Source organism: Molothrus aeneus, chromosome 14, assembly GCF_037042795.1.
Source record: "Molothrus aeneus isolate 106 chromosome 14, BPBGC_Maene_1.0, whole genome shotgun sequence".
Classification (NCBI taxonomy): Eukaryota; Metazoa; Chordata; class Aves; order Passeriformes; family Icteridae; genus Molothrus; species Molothrus aeneus.
The window spans coordinates 20,032,268-20,039,841 of record NC_089659.1 but is presented as its reverse complement, the minus strand read 5'-3'; the positions used below and the strand labels follow the sequence as shown (position 1 = coordinate 20,039,841).

The window sequence follows — 7,574 nt, the reverse complement described above, 5'->3', positions numbered from 1 at the left end:
GGACAAAATCCCTCCTCGGTCAGACGTGGACGTTGAGATGCTCTCCGTGTGTGCTTCGGTGCTGCCGTTTACAAGCTTGGGCTACGAGCCTCCTCAGGGTACCTAAGACAAAACAGAAAACCTGACTATTGCCCTCAAAAACAGTAATCCCCGGGACTCCTCTGCACCACTGCCCCGGCTCACCTCAAATCTTTATTTGGCTCCAGAGGGTGCCCGGAAGATACCGGCAAAGAGAAAAGGGACACGCTCAGCATGCTGCTGTGTAACGCTCACCTATGGGTCAGCCTGCCTAAACGCCGACTCACCTGCCCTCCTCTGTTCCTTGGCGTGCCTAGGGCAGCAACAGCACCTGCAATGAAACAAAGCAGAAAAGCATGCTGAGATACTGTGAAAACACAACCTCCCAAATCTGACAAGGATGCCACACCGATACCTTAAGCTGCACACACCTGGCATAGGCGTGCTCAGCCAGGAGAGATGGCAAGTGGACCACCTAAAATAAAAAACCAAGAGGAGATGCTTAGAGCTGCACCAAAACTGAGACCTCAGCAATAACAACTGCTTCTGTACGCTATTCAATGCTCACCTCGCCCACTCGGCCTTGACTGCTGCTCTCGGCCTTGACCTCCTAAAAAGAGAGACAACGAACAATGCTGTAACGGCCACCATTTATGCTTCCTCTGCAGAAACAAACATGGACTCACATGCTCGGGGCAATCCCCACACCCGGGATGGGGGGCTCTGCCCTGGATTTTATCCTTATGCATCTGAAAGAAAGTCAGGACAAAAGTCAAACTGTTGCAGGGTAACTTAATAGCTCCAGATATCTTGTGTCCAACTACAGCCCACATTACAGAATTCAAGTCCCCGGGACTTCTCCTATTGCACCAGGCTATGCGGCAGGGCAGAGCAGCTCCGGCACAAATGTGTGCGCAGACACCCGTGACACGGGACAGACGGGATGTGACAGACAACGGGGACACAACACAGACAGAAATCTCCTGGCAAGGAAAATGGCTGCGAGGACTGAGAGAATGCAACAGGAGATGACCGAGGGGAGACCGATGGTGAGCTGATGAAGCTCAGAGAAACCTGGAGGAAGAAGATGCTAACCGAATGATTTATTCCAAAAACTGCAAAGATGGATGCCCGAGAATCCTACGGCCAGAAGCCTCTACCTGCCCTCACCTTCTCACAAGTCCTAGTCCGCCATAATGGATCCTGGCGGGGCACAGCTGTCCATACAGCTCAGAACAAGACCTGAAAAGACATCCGACCGGATGCTTCTAAAGAGACAAGAGAGTCTGATGCCTGTCTGAGCTCCTGAGGCGAAAGTTCCATGGCCTGGCTGCCAGGCCGAGGAATGCAGAGATCACAGATGCTAACAATGATGCCAGGGTTTCTGACAGGCCCCTCCAAGGGCTCAGGCAAAAGACATGACATATCCAACCACACATAATACACAAAAGACAAGTGACACGATACACACCAGGACTGCTCTGCCCTGCGCACCTCAGCACTGTGATCCAAAGCCAGGCTTTGCTTTTATGGGGCCTAAGGGGCCGCTTCATGGACACCCCCCCATCTCCAAAGGGGACTCAAAAACCCCTCCCAGTAATTCCCAAACCAGCACCCTGCTTGCATCCCCTCTCTGGGTCATGGCCCTCTACTTATCTCTCGCACTCCTGGGGATGCCGGTCTCGGCTGCAAAGAAAGGCCACCTCGTCAGCCGGGAAGGTCCTGCTGGCACCAGGCTGATGTCTCTCAGACAGCTGTATTAAAGAAAATCAAACATCAGTGCCCGATCTTGGCAGCCCATCGGCCAAAACCCCACAAGTCTGCTACTCACCGTGCTCCTAAGAACGCTCAGCTGCTCGGGTCGCACGCTTCGGGCACACTCGGAGACCGAGGCCGTCGTCACAGGGGGTGCCTGGGCTAAGAGGAGATGAGGTGATTTGGCATGGCTGAAACCTGAGGGGACCCTCGCTCCTCCTCCCTACTTCCCCGACTCACTGCAACTCCTTGGCAGGTGCCCAAGGCCACCTGGATGGCACCTTTAAATAGAAGAGTTCAGGGTTTCATCACCAGGTCCTGTAACGCATCCACAGGGCTCGCACGTGCAGGGAACCCGGTGCATCGGCCGGCTGGTGACGGGGGCTCGGCAGGCTCCGAGTGGATTGCCTAAACCACAAAAAAAGAGAATGGAAGCTTAGAGCAGCACCAGAAACTGAGACCTGAGCAATAACAGCTACTTCTCACCACTGCTCACCTTGACTGCTGGTATCCAGATTTACTTCCTAAAAAGACAGACAAAGAACAGAGCTGTAACAGAGTCACCACGTACACTTCTGCTGCAGAGACAAATGGTGCCTCACCTGCTCGGGGGAAACCACTCACCCGGGATGGGGGCCTCTGGAACACATTTAATCCATCTGAATCTGAAAAAAATGTCAGGACAAGAGTCAAGCTGTTGCAGGATAACTTAAGAGCTCCAGATATCTTGTGTCCATCTACAAATCCCACCTAGAGTCCAACTACACCCCACATTACAAACTTCAAGTCCCCGGGGCTTCTCCTGTTGCACCAGGCTATGCGGCAGGGCAGAGCAGCTCCGGCACAAATGTGTGGGCAGACACCCGTGACACAGGACAGACGGGACGTGACAGACAACGGGGACACAACACAGACAGAAATCTCCTGGCAAGGAAAATGGCTGCGAGGACTGAGAGAATGCAAAAGGAGATGACCGAGGGGAGACCGATGGTGAGCTGATGAAGCTCAGAGAAACCTGGAGGAAGAAGATGCTAACCGAATGATTTATTCCAAAAACTGCAAAGATGGATGCCCGAGAATCCTACGGCCAGAAGCCTCTACCTGCCCTCACCTTCTCACAAGTCCTAGTCCGCCATAATGGATCCTGGCGGGGCACAGCTGTCCATACAGCTCAGAACAAGACCTGAAAAGACATCCGACCGGATGCTTCTAAAGAGACAAGAGAGTCTGATGCCTGTCTGAGCTCCTGAGGCGAAAGTTCCATGGCCTGGGTGCCAGGCCGAGGAATGCAGAGAGCACAGATGCTAACAATGATGCCAGGGTTTCTGACAGGCCCCTCCAAGGGCTGAGGCAAAAGACATGACATATCCAAACACACATAATACACAAAAGACAAGTGACACGATACACACCAGGACTGCTCTGCCCTGCGCACCTCAGCACTGTGATCCAAATCCAGGCTTTGCTTTTATGGGGCCTAAGGGGCCGCTTCATGGACACCCCCCCATCTCCAAAGGGGACTCAAAAACCCCTCCCAGTAATTCCCAAACCAGCACCCTGCTTGCATCCCCTCTCTGGGTCGTGGCCCTCTACTTATCTCTCGCACTCCTGGGGATGCCGGTCTCGGCTGCAAAGAAAGGCCACCTCGTCAGCCGGGAAGGTCCTGCTGGCACCAGGCTGATGTCTCTCAGACAGCTGTATTAAAGAAAATCAAACATCAGTGCCCGATCTTGGCAGCCCCGCGGCCAAAACCCCACAAGTCTGCTACTCACCGTGCTCCTAAGAACGCTCAGCTGCTCGGGTCGCACGCTTCGGGCACACTCGGAGACCGAGGCCGTCGTCACAGGGGGTGCCTGGGCTAAGAGGAGATGAGGTGATTTGGCATGGCTGAAACCTGAGGGGACCCTCGCTCCTCCTCCCTACTTCCCCGACTCACTGCAACTCCTTGGCAGGTGCCCAAGGCCACCTGGATGGCACCTTTAAATAGAAGAGTTCAGGGTTTCATCACCAGGTCCTGTAACGCATCCACAGGGCTCGCACGTGCAGGGAACCCGGTGCATCGGCCGGCTGGTGACGGGGGCTCGGCAGGCTCCGAGTGGATTGCCTAAAGCACAAAAAAGAGAATGGAAGCTTAGAGCAGCACCAGAAACTGAGACCTGAGCAATAACAGCTACTTCTCACCACTGCTCACCTTGACTGCTGGTATCCAGATTTACTTCCTAAAAAGACAGACAAAGAACAGAGCTGTAACAGAGTCACCACGTACACTTCTGCTGCAGAGACAAATGGTGCCTCACCTGCTCGGGGGAAACCACTCACCCGGGATGGGGGCCTCTGGAACACATTTAATCCATCTGAATCTGAAAAAAATGTCAGGACAAGAGTCAAGCTGTTGCAGGATAACTTAAGAGCTCCAGATATCTTGTGTCCATCTACAAATCCCACCTAGAGTCCAACTACACCCCACATTACAAACTTCAAGTCCCCGGGGCTTCTCCTGTTGCACCAGGCTATGCGGCAGGGCAGAGCAGCTCCGGCACAAATGTGTGGGCAGACACCCGTGACACAGGACAGACGGGACGTGACAGACAACGGGGACACAACACAGACAGAAATCTCCTGGCAAGGAAAATGGCTGCGAGGACTGAGAGAATGCAACAGGAGATGACCGAGGGGAGACCGATGGTGAGCTGATGAAGCTCAGAGAAACCTGGAGGAAGAAGATGCTAACCGAATGATTTATTCCAAAAACTGCAAAGATGGATGCCCGAGAATCCTACGGCCAGAAGCCTCTACCTGCCCTCACCTTCTCACAAGTCCTAGTCCGCCATAATGGATCCTGGCGGGGCACAGCTGTCCATACAGCTCAGAACAAGACCTGAAAAGACATCCGACCGGATGCTTCTAAAGAGACAAGAGAGTCTGATGCCTGTCTGAGCTCCTGAGGCGAAAGTTCCATGGCCTGGCTGCCAGGCCGAGGAATGCAGAGATCACAGATGCTAACAATGATGCCAGGGTTTCTGACAGGCCCCACAACAACCTATGGTAAAAGACATGACATATCCAAACACACATAATACACAAAAGACAAGTGACACAATACACGCCGGGACTGCTCTGCCCTGCGCACCTCAGCACTGTGATCCAAAGCCAGGCTTTGCTTTTATGGGGCCTAAGGGGCCGCTTCATGGACACCCCCCCATCTCCAAAGGGGACTCAAAAACCCCTCCCAGTAATTCCCAAACCAGCACCCTGCTTGCATCCCCTCTCTGGGTCGTGGCCCTCTACTTATGTCTCGCACTCCTGGGGATGCCGGTCTCGGCTGCAAAGAAAGGCCACCTCGTCAGCCGGGAAGGTCCTGCTGGCACCAGGCTGATGTCTCTCAGACAGCTGTATTAAAGAAAATCAAACATCAGTGCCCGATCTTGGCAGCCCCGCGGCCAAAACCCCACAAGTCTGCTACTCACCGTGCTCCTAAGAACGCTCAGCTGCTCAGGTCGCACGCTTCGGGCACACTCGGAGACCGAGGCCGTCGTCACAGGGGGTGCCTGGGCTAAGAGGAGATGAGGTGATTTGGCATGGCTGAAACCTGAGGGGACCTTCGCTCCTCCTCCCTACTTCCCCGACTCACTGCAACTCCTTGGCAGGTGCCCAAGGCCACCTGGATGGCACCTTTAAATAGAAGAGTTCAGGGTTTCATCACCAGGTCCTGTAACGCATCCACAGGGCTCGCACGTGCAGGGAACCCGGTGCATCGGCCGGCTGGTGACGGGGGCTCGGCAGGCTCCGAGTGGATTGCCTAAAGCACAAAAAAGAGAATGGAAGCTTAGAGCAGCACCAGAAACTGAGACCTGAGCAATAACAGCTACTTCTCACCACTGCTCACCTTGACTGCTGGTATCCAGATTTACTTCCTAAAAAGACAGACAAAGAACAGAGCTGTAACAGAGTCACCACGTACACTTCTGCTGCAGAGACAAATGGTGCCTCACCTGCTCGGGGGAAACCACTCACCCGGGATGGGGGCCTCTGAAACACATTTAATCCATCTGAATCTGAAAAAAATGTCAGGACAAGAGTCAAGCTGTTGCAGGATAACTTAAGAGCTCCAGATATCTTGTGTCCATCTACAAATCCCACCTAGAGTCCAACTACACCCCACATTACAAACTTCAAGTCCCCGGGGCTTCTCCTGTTGCACCGGGCTATGCGGCAGGGCAGAGCAGCTCCGGCACAAATGCGTGTGCAGACCCCCGTGACACAGGACAGACGGGACGTGACAGACAACGGGGACACAACACGGACAGAAATCTCTGGGCAAGAAGGATGACTGCAAGGACTGAGAAGATGCCAAATGAGATGACCAAGGAGAGACTGATGGTGAGCTGATGAGGCTCAGAGAAACCTGGAGGAAGAAGATGCTAAACTGAATGATTTAGTCCAAGAACTGCAAAGATGGGTGCCCGAGAATCCTACGGCCAGAAGCCTCTACCTGCCCTCACCTTCTCACAAGTCCTAGTCCGCCATAATGGATCCTGGCGGGACATAGCTGTCCATACAGTTCAGAACAAGACCTGAAAAGACATCCGACCGGATGCTTCTAAAGAGACAAGAGAGTCTGATGCTTGTCTGAGCTCCTGAGGCGAAAGTTCTATGGCCTGGCTGCCAGGCCGAGGAATGCAGAGATCACAGATGCTAACAATGATGCCAGGGTGTCTGACAGGCCCCTCCAAGGCCTAAGGTAAAAGACATGACATATCCAAACACACATAATACACAAAAGACAAGTGACACGATACACACCGGGACGGCTCTGCCCTGTGCACCACAGCACTGTGATCCAAAGCCAGGCTTTGCTTTTATGGGGCCTAAGGGGCTGCTTCATGGACACCCCCCCATCTCCAAAGGGGACTCAAAAACCCCTCCCAGTAATTCCCAAACCAGCACCCTGCTTGCATCCCCTCTCTGGGTCGTGGTCCTCTACTTATCTCTCGCACTCCTGGGGATGCCGGTCTCAGGTGCAAAGAAAGGCCGCCTCGTCAGCCGGGAAGGTCCTGCTGGCACCGGGCTGGTGTCTCTCAGACAGCTGTATTAAAGAAAACCAAACATCAGTGCCCGATCTCGGCAGCCCCGCGACCAAAACCCCACAAGTCTGCTACTCACCATTCTCCTAAGAGCACTCAGCTGCTCGGGTCGCACGCGTCGGGCACGCTCGGAGACCGAGGCCGTCGTCACAGGGGGTGCCTGGGCTAAGAGGAGATGAGGTGATTTGGCATGGCTCAAACCTGAGGGGACCCTCGCCTCTCCTCCCTACTTCCCCAACTCACCGCAGCTCCTCGGCGGTTCCTGACCCGGAACTCAGGGCTGGCGAGAGCGGCAAACCCGGTCCATCGGCCGCTGGGGATGGGAGCTTGGCGTGCTCCGAGCAGATGGCCTAAGGCACAAAAACGAGAATGGAGACTGAGACGTGCCCCAGGAATTGAGAGCTCAGGAACAAGAAATGCTACTGGTCACCTTGCTCTCCTGAACTTGATTTCTGGGATCCAGCTATACTTCCTAAAAATAAAGACAAAAAAAAAAAAAGCTGTAACAGGGCCACACTTGACACTCCCCCTGCAGAAACAAATGGTGACTGACCTGCTTGTGGGAACCCCCTCACCCAGGATGGGGGGGCTCTGCCACGGGTGCAATGCATCTGCACCTGAAAGAAAGTCAGAACATATGTCAAACACCTGCAGGATAACTCAAAAGCTGCAAACACCTTAGGTCAATCTAGGAATGGCATCTAGAGTCCAACTACA

The 7,574-nt window shown here is 53.9% G+C and overlaps 1 long non-coding RNA gene across 1 annotated transcript; it reads right to left on the bottom strand.

The window, feature by feature from the left end:
- Positions 1 to 303: 303 nt before the first annotated feature.
- Positions 304 to 819, bottom strand: LOC136562808 (uncharacterized). Its single transcript, XR_010784572.1, has 3 exons — positions 587 to 819; positions 450 to 493; positions 304 to 349 (listed from the first exon to the last, which is right to left on the bottom strand). It is a non-coding gene; the product is annotated as an uncharacterized lncRNA (long non-coding RNA).
- Positions 820 to 7,574: the final 6,755 nt, after the last annotated feature.